Raw genomic sequence first — 16,289 nt, forward strand, 5'->3', positions numbered from 1 at the left:
AGCAACACCACAATAATAATCAGTTTTTCTTATTTATATCTGATGGTAAACGCAGTTCCGGCAACTATATTTGGCAAACGTTTTCATTCTTGCAAATAGTTCCAGAAACACAAAGAAATCAGTGAAATAATTTCACACATGAATAAAATAAGCATCTGAAAATTTATCCACAGTGTGAACACTACAATAAATCTTGTATCAACGTTAGCTGGTAAAAAAAATTCTGAGCATGGCACCTTTTTTTAGTACTAAGAAAAACTACTGACCCTAATGGCGTGAATCAGTCCAAGCCCATTCAGCACATGGTTGGAGTTGATAGTGGCATATATTTAGGCTTACCATACCATCCCGGTAAACTTGGACACCTATGATTTACACAGTTTCCGTGGCTGCTAACTTCAAGCCTGCATTTCACCTGGTTTTATTCAGCCACAGAACCTGTGTAATCCATGAGCATCCCAGTTTAAAGTGATAGCATGGTAAGCCTACATGTAAGCCACCACTGCCAATGTACATCTATATCTAGGCTTGCCATATTATCCCTTTATACAGGGGCGGATTTAGGGGTGACGGCATACCTCCCAACATGACCAAGGGCGTAGCTACCATAACTGCAAACAGTGCAGCTGTTATGGGGCCCAGAACTGAGAGAGGCCACCTTCCCTGTCACAGTTACATGTGTTATATACATTTTTCACCATTAGTAGATAAATAGGAGCCCTTAAAAACTTTTGCCTTGGGACCGGCAGTATATCTAAGTACGCCCCTGGACATGCTCATTGTAATGTGTTATAAAATGAACTGGAGGGCATTATAATGTTACATAATATGAAGCGTGGTATAATATGAACTGGAGGCACTAAAGTGTGGCATAATATGAACTGGGGGCACTATAGTGTGGCATAATATGAACCGGGGACACTGTATGTCCTAATATGAACTGACGCACTGTAATGTGACATAATGTGACTAGGGTACTACTGTGGTCATAAAATAAACTAGGGCACTATTGTGGGGCATAAAATTAACAATTGCTGCAGGGAGGCGACTCTCTAGAAGCATTTAGACAGGGGCCCATTCAAAAAGTTGTTGTGAGGGGATACGGTCATATGACTGACGCTCTGGATCCCGGCAGTCACAATGCTGATGCCAAAATCCCAAGCGCTCAAAATGCCAGCAGTCAGAATACTGACCAACAGGCTCTATTCCCACTCATGGGTGTCCACGACACCCATAGAGAGGGAATAGAACCTCTTGCGAGTGCAGCGAGCCACTGAACCCGCAAGGGGCTTGGTTGCGCTCACCCACCTTTCCCCCCCCAACGGCATTCAGTATGTATGACAACAATATGGAGTTGGTTCCCCTTGGTTCGCCCATTGCTACTATAACAAACTCCACTATTCCGGGAAGGCTTCCCACTAGCATGACTACAGGCATTTGTTTCCGTTCAGATACAAGATCATTAGTGAGGTCAAGCATTGATTTTGGGTAATAAGGCCTTGCTCACAGATGACATTCCAATTCAGTCCAAAGATGTTCATTGGGGAGGAGGTCAGGGCTCTGTACAGACCAGTCACATTTATACCAAACTCAGCAAACTGTTATTGATGGAACTGATTTTATGCATGACTTAATTGTCAAGCAGGAAAGGCATACCTCCCAACTTTGCGTGGTCCTGTGGAGGGACATATGCGCAGGCCGAAGGCGCACATTCAAAATAAAGGCATGGCCTCATATATAGGGGGCATTGCCTCATGGGAAGTGTCTCCACCGCAAGCCACATCCCCATTTTATAACTCTGGGGGCAGCCCAGCGCTCTGTGAGCTGCAGGCCATGCCTCTAGGCCCTCTCTCCTGTGGAATGGATGCTGTGCGAAGCAAGTGACAGGATTTCCCAACTGCCCCCCACCTTCACTAGACACTGTGGCCTGCCAAAATCGGGACAGTTGGGAGGTATGGGAAAGGACCTTTCCAAAACTGTTGCCACAAAGTTTGACGCACACAGCTATCTATAATGTCACTATATGCTCTAGCATCAGAGGCAGAACTCTGGGAGGCAACAGAGTCATCTGCCGCCGGGCTCCTGCTCTTAAGGGGGCACCTCTCCTCCCATTCTGTGACACCATTAAATTAAGTTGATAGCTGCTACTCTCTTATCAGTAGCCAATTGCTTCACTGGTCCCTGTACCTTACAAATCACACCCTTTTTATTATACTTTAGATACACCTTTTACAAGTGTCATACCCGGGATTAAAAACCACAACCTATTACACTGGAAGCAGACACCTTACTGATGAAGCTATTTGCTCCTGTATAGGAAATATGAGACTTCTAACTACATGAAGTTACTTCTCTGACATTACACGTAACTTCGTATAGTAAGAATTCTCCTGTTTCCTATACCGGAGCAAATAGCTCCATTAGTAAAGTGCCTGCTGCCAGTCTAACAGGTCATGGGTTCTAATCCTGGGTATGACTGCTAAGAAATGTGTGATTTAAAATAAAAAACAATGAAATGTATATATACGTTTTTTGTTTTTTTCCAGAACACTACACACACACTTATCTAAATATAGGGGGGGGGGGCACCAATATTTATCTTGCCTCCGGGCTACTGGGACGAACTTACGCCACTGTCTAGCATAGCAATTTCACTTTACGATTGAAACTGAAGAGCCCATTTATCAACAAGTTTTTTATCTAATGATATTAGATATGCCACTTGCTGCAGGTTTTTTTTTTTCCATGACCTGAATTCATTAATGACCACTGGCTGGCAAGCGGTAGAGAAAAACAGATGCTGGCTGCAGATAAGGGGACCCCGACGGAGGAGGTTTGACACTGGCCTCCTCCTCTGTTAAGACACCCGTGGGTAGGGGCCCATGTTTAGGTGTGTGGTCAGTTTCAAGAGGGGCGTGACCAGTCACAACAGAGGCTTGGCTAACCATTAGAGGATGCATGGGTTGGGCCCCTTGATAAATTTATATAGTAAATACTACTAGTACATGCATGATAATGTACCAGATTCATAAGAGCAATGTCCTGTAGAGAATACAACATAGTCCTGTGCAGTATAAGGTAACATATGTACAGGGCCTCCAGAAAGTATTCACAGCGCTTCACTTTTTCCACATTTTGTTATGTTACAGCCTTATTCCAAACTGGAATCAATAATTTTTTCCCCTCGAAATTCTACACACAATACCCCATAATGACAATGTGAAAAAAGTATTTTTGAGATTTTTGAAAATGTATTAAAAATAAAAAAATTATAAATCCCATGTACATAAGTATTCACAGCCTTTGTTCAATACTTTGTTGATGCACCTTTGGCAGCAATTACAGCCTCAAGTCTTTTTCAATATGATGCCACAAGCTTGGCACACCTTCTTTGGGCAGTTTCGCCCATTCCTCTTTGCAGCACCTCTCAAGCTCCATCAGGTTGGATGGGAAACGTTGGTGCACAGCCATTTTTAGATCTCTCCAGAGATGTTCAATCGGATTCAAGTCTGGGCTATGGCTGGGCCACTCAAGGACATTCACAGAGTTGTCCTGAGGCCACTCCTTTGATATTTTAGCTGTGTGCTTAGGGTCATTGTCCTGCTGAAAGATGAACCTCGCCCCAGTCTGAGGTCAAAAACGCTCTGGAGCAGGTTTTCATCAAGGATGTTTCTATACATTGCTGCATTTATCTTTCCCTCTATCCTGACTAGTCTCCCAGTTCCTGCCACTGAAAAACATCCCCATAGCATGATGCTGCCACCACAATGCTTCACTGTAGGGATGGTATTGGCCTGGTGATGAGCGGTGCCTGGTTTCCTCCATACATGACCCCTGACATTCACGCCAAAGCGTTCAATATTTGTCTAATCAGACCAGAGAATTTTGTTTCTCATGGTCTGAGAGTCCTTCAGGTGCATTTTGTCAAACTCCAGGTGGGCTGCCATGTGCTTTTTACTAAGGAGTGGCTTCAGTCTGGCCATAATGGTGGATTGCTGCAGAGATGGTTGTCCTTCTGGAAGGTTCTCTTCTCTCCACAGAGGAATGCTGTAGCTCTGACAGAGTGACCATTGGGTTCTTGGTCACCTCCCTTATTAGGGCCCTTCTCTCCCAATCGCTCAGCCGGCCGGCTCTAGGAAGAGTCCTGGTGGTTTCGAACTTCTTCCATTTACGGATGATGGAGGCCACTGTGCTCATTGGGACCTTCAAAGCAGCAGATACTTTTCTGTATCCTTCTTCAGATTTGTGCCTCGAGACAATCCTGTCTCGGGGGTTTACAGTCAATTGCTTTGACTTTATGTTTGGTTTGTGCTCAGACATGCACTGTCAAGTGTGGGACCTTATATAGACAGGTGTGTGCCTTTCCAAAGCATGTCCAATCAACTGAATTTACCACAGGTGGACTCCAATTAAGCTGTAGGAACAAGTCAAGGATGATCAGTGGAAACAGGATGCACCTGAGCTCAATTTTGAGCTTCATGGCAAAGGCTATGAATACTTATGTACATATGAGTTCTTAGGTGTACTGGGATCTACAAGGTGGGTTCTGCACCACTGTGCAGGTGGGACCTGCACTGCTGATGCTGCCTCATGGGGCAGGAGTCACACATAGACATACAGCAGGCACAGCCGAGGGGGGGGGGGGGGCAGCGCTAACAAGAAGTGGAGGGCCCCCTATCTTTAATGCCCTGGCCCCCCCAAATGCTTAGGGGCCAATTTATGAGGATGACAGGTGATAATATTGGCCAAACTCGCAATGCAATAATTGAGTACATCACATTGATGTATCAATTATTTCATGCAGGGACAGAGCTTGCAAGAAAGCTCTGCCCTGCGATGCCTCTGTGCAGTATCATTAGGGTATTAATCATAAAAAATACCCCGATGTCCTGCTGCGCATGTGCCGCAGTCCTTCGCCTGCGCCACCACCGACACACACACACCCCGCGCCGCAAACAGCCCTCCCCCTGGGCATTTATACATTTTTATTTTTTTATAGGTGATCAGCCTGTGTGCCCATCGGACACAAAGAGCTGATCACTGGATCCCGGTCCCACACAGCTGGGAGGCAGAGAAAGCTGTGCAAAAGGCTGCTTATTACAGTGCTGCCCTGTGATTACGCCAGCTGGAGTTGGCGTTATTATCACAGGGCACATTGTGGTGTTTGTTCACATTATTTTTTGTAAATTCAGTCATATCGCATTTCCCATTATAAGTATGAGAAATGTGACGTGGGTTACTAAAAAAATTACAATTAAAGGGTTTGGGGAAGTTTTTCATGCAAACTGCTCCAAAAGCCCTTTAATACATTCAGGTGATACTAAAATAATGTGAAAAGGGTGTGAAAACACCCTTTTTAAAAAAAATAATATTTTTTTAAAATAATGTTAATAAATAGGCCCCTGCTCCTAGTGGCCAAATGATCACATCACCATATAACAAATATGTCTGTACTAACCAATATCGGTGGTCATTCCGAGTTGTTCACTAGCTGCATTCGTTTGCTGTGCAGCGATGAGGCAAAAAAACGGCACTTCTGCGCATGCATATGTGGCGCAATGCGCACGCGCGACGTACTATCACAACGAACGATGTAGTTTAACACAGGGTCTAGCGATGCTTTTCATTCGCACAGGCAGCTGCAGAGTGATTGACAGGAAGAGGGCAATTCTGGGTGTCAACTGACCATTTTCAGGGAGTGTTCGGAAAAATGCAGGCGTGCCAGAAAAAACGCAGACGTGGCTGGGCGAACGCAGGGCGTGTTTGTGACGTCAAAACAGGAACTGAATGGTCTGAAGTGATCGCAAGCGCTGAGTAGATTTGAATCTACTCTGAAACTGCACAAAAAACTTTGTAGCCGCTCTGCGATCCCTTCGTTCACACTTCTGCTAAGCTAAAATACACTCCCAGTGGGCGGCAGCATAGCGTTTGCACGGCTGCTAAAAACTGCTAGCGAGCGATCAACTCGGAATGACCACCATCATCTTTTAGTATCTTCTCTTCGGTACATGTATTCACACAGGGACTTCTATATTTTGTATAAATAATAAACCAAGTGGATGGTACGAGTCTCCAAATAATACATCTATTGTGGATTACTTCAATATTCTACTTGTAAAAAGCTTCATTGTATTGTGCCAAATTATTATTAGTCTTCTCTGGATATGTGCAAATAAAAATCTGTCTTGCAGAAGTCAGTTAATTGCCTCCTAGAACGCACCTCTGGCAGACTTTCACATAGATGCCTAGATTTCTGTCAAACGTAAGTCAATTTCGCTGTCTGAAAATGTAACCTCTGCCACCAAACAATACTGACAATAAACAATCTTCTCCATTGTTTATATAATTGATCTACAAAAGTCTAAAGGGCCGCATACACTAGTGCTATATTACCTGTTTTCATGCAATTGAGACGAATTGCTGAGACGGATTGCATGAAAAGTGTCACATTGCATGTTCTTTTTGTGTGATTGCGATGCAATGCGCGTTCCCGTGTGTCTCCCATTGCAATCACAGATCACACGTGCTGTACGTTAGATTTATCTCAGTTGCATGGAAATAGGTTTAATAACATTAGATTGCATGAGACAAATCACATGTAAAAATATACTCAAGTAGCAAATCGCAATCGCAGGTGGGGAAACTGCACATGCGCAGGACCCGTTCTGCGTGTGTGCAGAAAGGGTCCTGCAGTCGCGGCGCAGATATGCAGACACCTCTGCCTGATTGACAGACAGAGGCGTTTATGGGGAGAAGCAGGAACGGCCGCCATTCGGCGTGTTGCCCCCGTCTTCCAGGAGTGGCAAGGCCAAGGACCATGTCACGAGACACTGTTTCCATGGCCCCGCAAGCCACACTGCAACAGTCAGGCTGCATAAGCTGAAGATGGTCACAATGTTCATCTGGTATGCGATCACATCGCAAATGCAGGGAGGAGGTGGTATGCACCTTCTCCTGCATTTGCATTGCAAAGGACAGTAAATGCAGCAGCTTTACATTTGCAATCCTTAATGAATCATGCCCTGTGATTGAAAGGTAATGTTAAAGTTGATTAACTTACAGGAAAGAAAAGCTATACCTTTTACACTAAAACCTAAGCCGCTGCGGCTGCTGGATGTATTCCTTAACCTACGTACTTTTTACCCAGTTAGCGCACACAGGCCCGTACCGTGTACGTGCCTTTTGTACACACGCAATGGACGTACAAAATACTACTTTGCGTACACACACACTGCCACGCTGTAAGCACAATGCAGCTACACGTGTGGCTGAAATATACCTTAAACCTTAGCAGGAAAGGGACACGACACCAATTGTATTTAAATATGTTGGGGTCCGACCCACCAACAGTTATTTACTAGCAGGGGGTTACAGCTGTAATACAATTCACAATAAGAGATACAGACTACAATCAATGATACATACGTTTGTTCGCAAGCGCCACCCAGTCCCGGTCCTCGGTCAATCAAGATAGATGACTTTCAGAGAATGTGTGACCGGCCAGGCAGCTTGGCTTTTTATACATTTGTCCAGTTCATGATACAATAGAAACTGTAATCTCTTCACCTATAGGTCACTAGGATGGTCATTTACAGTACAGGAGGGGTCATAGGTCGGTTAGAATAGGTGGCGATGCCTGGTCCAGGTGTACTTGCAGTTCGTCTCCACTGGGTTCCCGCCGAATATCAGGAGTACAGTAAATACAGTTAATATTAATATTCTGCTCCTGCGCATATCTATGCGCTGGAGCGTACTATCTTCTGCAAACTGCTACTGGAATATTGCTCTTAAAATACCTTACAGCTGGATACCAAACACCACCTCCTAGCCTAATTCTGTTCCCTCATATCCTGTAAAGGTGAATTCCTTTGTTATTATACCCTTTAAGCAAGTATAACTCGCTGGTGTGGTGCATGCAGGCTATGTGTAAATTGTGCACTATGTGGATTAAATATGAAATGTGTCTTTGTGGCTTTTCCATGCGAAAACAAATGCTACCGTAATTACTCATACCACGTGCTAATACGCACTACCGCGTGAGCGGTTATAAGCAACTTGCGAGTATGTGCACACACGGCAGTACAAGTACGTGCATGGAGGCCATCTGTGTGGTGTTTGTACTTGGTGCGTATGGCTGCAATATTTTTGACTTCAACAGTAACTTTAAAGGATATTTTCGGACTGTTTTTTTGTGACTTTTTGGATAACGCGTTTAATGGATAACGTTTCACCCATTTTATCACTCCTGTCCCGAGTTGCATGCAGTGTCAAAGGAGTTTCAGTGCCAGTCAAACACCGCCCATAACTCAGTAATTGGTGTTATATTATTAGGATGGAGTAATGCCATCTGACTTACTGAATTACTTGCAGGTGGTTCTCCTAGGTATAAGCAGCACACGGAACATTTTCTTCAGATACCTTTGAGACTTGGAATTCAGACGTTAATCCCTTTATAACATGGCTAGTGTTCTGTTATTAAAAACTAATGTTGTCTAATGACAACTCTGGTAAGTAGACAAGTGCAAAGTGTACCAACCAGTTGTACGGGAATAGCGTTATTGTAATACTGGGTATAATGCCTTGCTGCAGTAGTCTGTAATAAAGTCCATGGCAATGATTTATTATTTCTTCCTCAGACATTTCAGAGCTTGCTGACGTGTATGGGACTCAGGGTCGACAGTGTCTAGTTCGACACCCATTAGGTCGACACCTATTGGTCGACAGCGGCTAGGTCAACACAGCCATTAGGTCAACATGAAAAAATGTCGACATGAGCTTTTAATTTTTTTGGGACGTCGTTTTCTTTGTAAAGTGACTGGGAACCCCAATTAGTGCACCGTGTCCCCCCGCATGGCGAGTGAAGCTTCGGGCAAGGTGCATCACTCTGCTTCCGCTGCACTCAGCAAAGGTTACCATTCCCAATCGTAGCCCACGTGGAACGTAAAGTATGAAAAAGTTCCCAAAATTTTTTAAAAACTCATGTCGACTTTTTTTGCATGTCGACCTTGTTCATGTCGACCTAATGGTCGTGTTGATCTATTTCTAGTGTCGACCTATTCACTGTCGACCTAAGTGGTGTCGACCCAGAGTCCGGATAACCTTACGGACATGTTACATAAATAGCATTAATGTAATTAATTAGTGTTTAATTGTGTGTGTCACGGTCCGGCAGGAGACTATGCAGGGGAGCCGGTTCTTACCTGTCCGGTCCCTCTGGAGGGGTCCAGCTGGCGGAGGTGCGGGCTGCTGTCGCCGGGTGGGGTGCGCTGGGATGTCAGTCAGGGGCACTGGATGGCGGCTCTGCGGACTGGCAGCATGTTCCTCCGGCGGGGTGAGCGGTGCTGCTATGGAGACAGGGCTTCTGGGATCAGGCTGAGCTGTGTTCCCGGCACCGGGTTCCAGCGGCGCCATCCTGGATGTGGGTAAAAAAGCCTGTCTTGCCCACACTTCGCCTATTTATCACTTTCTTGTGACCAATTAGCTCTGAGCAGCTGCTATAAGACAGGAAGGCCTGGAGGAGGGGATTTGCCAGTGCAACGTCTTTCACAGTATCTGTGAAGCTAGTTCTCTGTGCTCCCGCAGCGTCTCCACTGTCAGGTTCCTGCTTTCCGCAACCCACCCGAGCCGCCTGTTACAATCTTACGCAGACTGACGACTCTGTTCCCGTGTCCTACCTGGCTACCTGTTCCGGACGCTGCAGTAACCAGCCTCCGGGATTCCTCCATTAAGTTCTGGGTCATGGTTCCGGTATCCTCAGCCACCCGCTAACCTTCAGTCATGTCTCTATTCAACTGTCTTTGGCGAAACCTGTTAAACTTCTCCAAGTAATAAATGCGCAAGACCTTCATCCATCCCGCTCGTTTGTTATTTAGAGATCCAAGTGCACCAGAATCATCTTCCCCAAATCTGGATCCACAAGAAACCTCAGACGTGACAGTGTGCTTTTCAACTTACTTTATAATATGCATATATACTGTATGAATCTATTATATCATCCATAGATTGACCAAAAAAAAAAAACACAGTTGCATAGTACAAATATAGGAATGTATTAACTCAGCTACATATATGTTACTTTTGCAAATACTGTACATAAAGAATCAATAAAGATGCCCATAGCAGTATACAGTATATTGACTTTTGATGAGATGCTGACCAACAGGGCTTATTGGGTTGTAAATTCTGGGCAGAAAAAGCTAAGGAGAGGTGAATAATCCTGGTGTTCTTCTAAAAAGGATCTGGGTCAAAGCAATTGCTTGAGTATTGCTTTATGTCAGCTACAAGTGACATTAAGGACGGGATGTACTAAAGGAAAAATGCTGTAAAATGCCAGTTTTCGGGGGTTTTACCGCATTTTCGAATGTACTTAGTCCCGGATGCCTGCTTACCAAAGATGAAACCTATGACCTTCTTACCACATCCCACTACTCCCGTGCTGCCCCACACCGCTCACGCTGACTCTCCTTCACCTGCGTCCTGGCAGCTTCTGGTTGCGCACCGCGATCCCCTAACCTCCTCCTCCCCCACAACACACACATTTGTCCTTCCGGCTGTAAGGAGGAGGAGGTAGAGCCCAGGGACTCCCTGCACAAGTCCCCTCCCGCCTCTGGGAGGTGACGGACCAGACAGAGACCTCCTGCCAATCCTCTCACAGGCATCACAGGGGGCCTCTGTCATTGCATTGCGATGCTTTCGTCAGTACATTAGCATCACTGCGATGGGCGGCGATGTATGTTAGTACATCCCGCCCTAAGTGCATTTATTGCAACACACTGTTCATGCATCGTACTGGTATACAGTAAATAAGAATATTGTAAAAGATCATTTACAAGGCACAAAACATCTTAGACACAATAGCAAATTCTCTTTGGTGATGTCACACCACTTCACTGTGCTTTTGTGCTTAGAATTCTGCCAATGTGTATGAGTTGCAGTGGATCACAATATTGCTCCAGCTGGTAAGAGGAGTTGGACAAAGTGAGGCTGCTCCCGGTCCATAATGATGTAAGCCACCACCAGTGCACCTAGTTTTTCAGAGTGCAAAAATAAGATATATTTATTTATACTTGCCGCTTTTAGGCACATCTCTATCCTGAGACATACACATCTCAGATAGGGTCCCGATTCCATGGCCAAACTATTCCAGTCAATGAATTTGACGTACTCATAACTAGAGATGTGCACCGGAAATTTTTCGGGTTTTGTGTTTTGGTTTTGGATTCGTTCCGCTGCCGTGTTTTGGATTCGGACGTGTTTTGTCAAAACCTCCCTGAAATTTTTTTGGCGGATTCGGGTGTGTTTTGGATTCGGGTGTTTTTTTTCAAAAACCTCAAAAACAGCTTAAATCATAGAATTTTGGGGGAATTTTGATCCTATAGTATTATTAACCTCAATAACCATAATATCCACTCATTTCCAGTCTATTCTGAACACCTCACACCTCACAATATTATTTTTAGTCCTAAAATTTGCACCGAGGTCACTGGATGACTAAGCTAAGCGACCCAAGTGGGCGGCACAAACACCTGGCCCATCTAGGAGTGGCACTGCAGTGTCAGACAGGACGGCACTTAAAAAAATTGTCCCCAAACATCACATGATGCAAAGATAAATAAAAAACAAAGAGGTGCAAGATGGAATTGTCCTTAGGCCCTCGTGCAAGATGGAATTGTCTTTGGGCCCTCCCACCCACCCTTATGTTGTATAAACAGGACATGCACACTTTAACAAACCCATTGTTATGAGCCACGGCTGTGGCTCATTCCTGTTTTGCATTTTGGTTATGTATTTTATGTTATACTTCTGTTTATGTTCCCCGTGGGTGTCATGGGGTGCTCGGAGCTCACCCTTAAGGAGAGGATACTGTTATGAACCACAGGTAGTGGTTCATTCCTATTTTATGTTTTTAGTTCTCTTGCAGGCCAGGATTTCCCTTTGCTCTGGTTTAGAAGATTATTGTTTTCTGTCAGTGGTGAGTCTGTGTAATTGCAGCCTGTTCCCATGTGTTCAGCCTCACCTGGCTGCTAATTGCATCTTGTCAGTTTGGAGTCATGCAACAGGGCAGCTGCATGACATAATTAATTAGGCCTCTCTGTTATATGCTGGCTGAGTGCAATTCACAGACGCTGGTGATATTTCTAGGTTTCCAGTCTTCCAGAGTGTTTGATTTCTGAGCTTGTTCCTGCCAATTCCTGAGCTCCTGTCTAGCAGTGTCTGTCTAGCTGCTTCCTGTGTCGATTCCTGTGTCAGTCCCTGTGTCGATTCCTGTGTCTGATCCCGTGTCCTGCCGTGAAGCGTTCCTGTCCAGAAGTCCTGTGGCTTTGCCTATGCCTGGTCGAGTTTCTGGCTTCTTGGTGTCCACCGGTCTGTCGTTTGGGATTCTGCCTGTCCTCCAGTTCTGAGAGTCTGTGTCGGCAGCATTGGGGGTTCCTGTCCGTTTGCCAGTATTTGTACCGGTTCCGTGAGTAGCGACTTTGCCGCGTCCGTCGGCCTGGGCCGCTGTATTCCTTGGTTGTATCTGTCACTGGTGTTTTGCAGAGGGTTCTGCTTATGCTGTCACCGCCGGTACACAAAAGTATTGTGTCGGCGTGTGGTCAGCATTTCCTTTGTTGTTCTTTTCCTTTGGCGGCAAGCCGCACATACATTTAGTTTTAGCCTAGTTAGTAGCCCCTGGCTTTGGTTGTTTCAGTTAGAGGGCCCCTTGTTATTACCCTGTCTCAGTTCACGCTTTGTCTCTCTTTAAGACCTGAGGGGGCATCGGAGTTGGGCAGACCTAATCCGCCCTTCAAACGCGGCTGCCATGGGCCCAAGAAACCATAGTCCTGCAAGCGTGAATTGACAACACGGGTAAAACAACGGAGGTAGGGTGCCAGGGGCTATTCCCGTTCCATTTCACCAAATCCAGTATTACGTCCTGGTGCTCTGGACTCACTTCATAACATCTCCCTTGTTCTGAACACCAGGAACCTAACATTATCACCAGCCATACCACAAAAAAGAAATAAAACTTTTTCTTTTTTGGCCCAGTCCAGTGTCTAGTCTAGAATCCAGTCCGGTGTTTAGAAATCCAGTCCTGTCTAGAACTCAGAGTGCAGAATCCAATCCGGTATTTAAAAAAAAAAATCCAGTCTTGTTTTGTCTAGTTTAAAAATTCAGTCTTGCCTTGTCTAGTCTTGCCTTGTCTAGTCTTGCCATGTCTAGTCTTGCCATGTCTAGTCTTGCCTTGTCTTGTCTTGTCTCGTTTTAAATCCTCCTATGTCTACTATGCAAGCCCTGCAGGCATCTCTCTCAGCCCTGAACTCTGCTTTCAGTGCTTTGAGACCTGAGCGACTAGAAGTTTTGCAGCAATCCTTAAAGCAACTGCAAAACCTTCTGACTAAAATCTTGCTCATCTTGCCAGAAGTCGTTGAGAGTACATCTATCTCTAAAGAGACTCTTGTTCACAGTATGGTGACAAGAGAATCATCTGGTTTAATTGAAGAGAAAAGGTTTAAAAGTTTTCTGCGGCCCAGGCTCTCAGAAGAGGAGCGTCTGTGTCGCAGAAACTTAAACTTATGCCTATATTGTGGTGGTTTAGGCCACTATCTGCAGACCTGTGAGTTGCGCAAGCCAAAGTGTGGCGACAAGTCCTGCCCTCTGGCCAAGTTTAGTCAGGACACAAGACCTACTCCTGTCTCTACTGTGGCAGAGGTACTTGTCACACAACCCACACTTAAAAGCACTCTGTCCTATAATTGGGGTCCTTGGGCAAGGGAGCCCCATTATAGATTCGGGAACCAAAGGAGAATGTTTCTCTCCTCTCTTGAGGTTCCTGTTGAAGCAGAGTTGCAAGCCCCTGGAGCGGTGCCCGATGCCCAGGTTCCTGGAGTGGTGCCCGATGCCCAGGTTCCTGGAGTGGTGCCCGATGCCCAGGTTCCTGGAGCGGTGCCCGGTGCCCAGGGTCCTGGAGCGGTGCCCGGTGCCCAGGGTCCTGGAGTGGTGCCCTGTGCCCAGAGTCCTGGAGCGGTGCCCGATGCCCAGAGTGCTGGAGCGGTACCCGATGCCAAGAGTGCTGGAGCGGTACCCGATGCCCAGAGTGCTGGAGCGGTACCCGATGCCCAGAGTGCTGGAGCGGTACCCGATGCCCAGAGTGCTAGAGCGGTACCCGATGCCCAGAGTGCTGGAGCGGTACCCGATGCCCAGAGTGCTGGTGCGGTACCCGATGCCCAGAGCGCTGGAGCGGTACACGATGCTCTAGGTTATAGAAGGATGTCAAATTTTATAGCTCAGGTGTCCTTACCAGAAGGGGTCTCAGAAGCTGTTACCCCAGGTAGGGACTTGAAAAGCGCAGCCCCAGAAAGGGGATCTGAAACCATAGTTCTAGAAGGGAACTCGAGAAGTAAAACCCCAGAAGGGATCTTTGAAGTAATATCCCCAAGTGGGGTCTCGAGAGACGCAGCCTCAAAGAAGGGTCTAGAGGTCGCTTCCCCAGGAAAGAACTTAAGAGGCATAGCATTTGTGGAGGTTCTGAAGGTTATAGCTTCAGCAAAAGTCCCGGAAGTCTTAGTCCCGGGAGAAGTTTCGATAATTATCGACTCAGAGAGGGAGGCCAATGGCTCAGTCCCAGTGAGGGAAGCCGATGGCTCGGTCCCAGTAAGGGAGACCGATGGCTCGGTCCCAGTGGGGGAGGCCGACGGCTCGGTCCCAGTAAAAGAATCCGAGGTGCTGACCCAAGCGGGGTTCACAAAGGTCACTGCCCCGGGTGGGGTTCAGAAAGTCACTACCCCGGGTGGGGTTCAGAAAGTTACTGCCCCGGGAGGGGTTCAGAAAGTTACTGCCCCGGGTGGGGTTCAGAAAGTCACTGCCCCGGGTGGGGTTCAGAAAGTCACTGCCCCAGGCGGGGTTCAGAGAGTCTCTGCCTCGAGTAAGGTCAATAGTGACCAGGTTCTAGCAAAGCACTCTAGTCAGTCAGATGGGAAGGAAACAGATCCTGACTCTGTTGATATCTCAACATCCATAATCTTTGATGGGGACTTAGTCCAATTTCTGGCGCTTTACAAACACTATTACATCATTATGTTGTCTAGACCATTTCTGGGCATCACTTCAGAGAACCTAGTGCTCTATCTGATATATTCCTTTAGAGGAGAGCCTTTTGAGTGGGCGACCAGCCTAATGAAAGCTGAAGATCCCATTCTTCCGGATCCCCCTCATTCAGTGATGCAGTTATTAAAAGATATGGTTCAAAAGAAATTGGTTCAGGTTCCTCTAAGTCACCCGTCTTGTCTGCTGAGAGTCCACCAAATACTGTAAACTCGGCACAAGAGTCTCAGCCCGTTGTTTTGACTGCAGGATGTGCTTTTCTGTCTTCTTCTTCTAATAGGAGTACTTTGCCTGAAAGTTCAGCTCCCAAGGGTAAGAAACCTATCTCTGATTTGAACGCAGCCTTGCTGGGTGGTACCATCAGTTCAGACAATGTTTGGGGAATTACCTTGGTCAGACCTAAAGAGCTTTGTAAAAAGAAGAAGAAGAAGAAGAAGAAAAATAAATATATATTTTTTTACTCTTGCCTTGATATACAAAAAAAAAAAAAAGATTTTTTTTCCCTTGTCTTGTGTCCAGTGGCCACCGTCAAGGTGGGGGGGGGGGGCACTGTTACAAGCTGTTGCCACAGCTTGTTTCTGTTAGACCAGTGTGTCAGGTTTTTTTTTTGTATCCTTTGTTTTGGAAAGCCTGAATGTTGGGGTCCTTTGACCCCTCCTCAAGGGGGGGGGGGGGGGGTAATGTTATGAGCCGCGGCTGTGGCTCATTCCTGTTTTGCATTTTGGTTATGGATTTTATGTTATACTTCTGTTTATGTTCCCCGTGGGTGTCATGGGGTGCTCGAAACTCACCCTTAAGGAGAGGATACTGTTATGAACCACAGGTAGTGGTTCATTCCTATTTTATGTTTTTAGTTCTCTTGCAGGCCAGGATTTCCCTTTGCTCTGGTTTAGAAGATTATTGTTTTCTGTCAGTGGTGAGTCTGTGTAATTGCAGCCTGTTCCCATGTGTTCAGCCTCACCTGGCTGCTAATTGCATCTTGTCAGTTTGGAGTCATGCAACAGGGCAGCTGCATGACATAATTAATTAGGCCTCTCTGTTATATGCTGGCTGAGTGCAATTCACAGACGCTGGTGATATTTCTAGGTTTCCAGTCTTCCAGAGTGTTTGATTTCTGAGCTTGTTCCTGCCAATTCCTGAGCTCCTGTCTAGCAGTGTCTGTCTAGCTGCTTCCTGTGTCGATTCCTGTGTCAGTCCCTGTGTCGATT

The sequence above is a fragment of the Pseudophryne corroboree genome, chromosome 6, assembly GCF_028390025.1.
Source record: "Pseudophryne corroboree isolate aPseCor3 chromosome 6, aPseCor3.hap2, whole genome shotgun sequence".
Taxonomy (NCBI): domain Eukaryota; kingdom Metazoa; phylum Chordata; class Amphibia; order Anura; family Myobatrachidae; genus Pseudophryne; species Pseudophryne corroboree.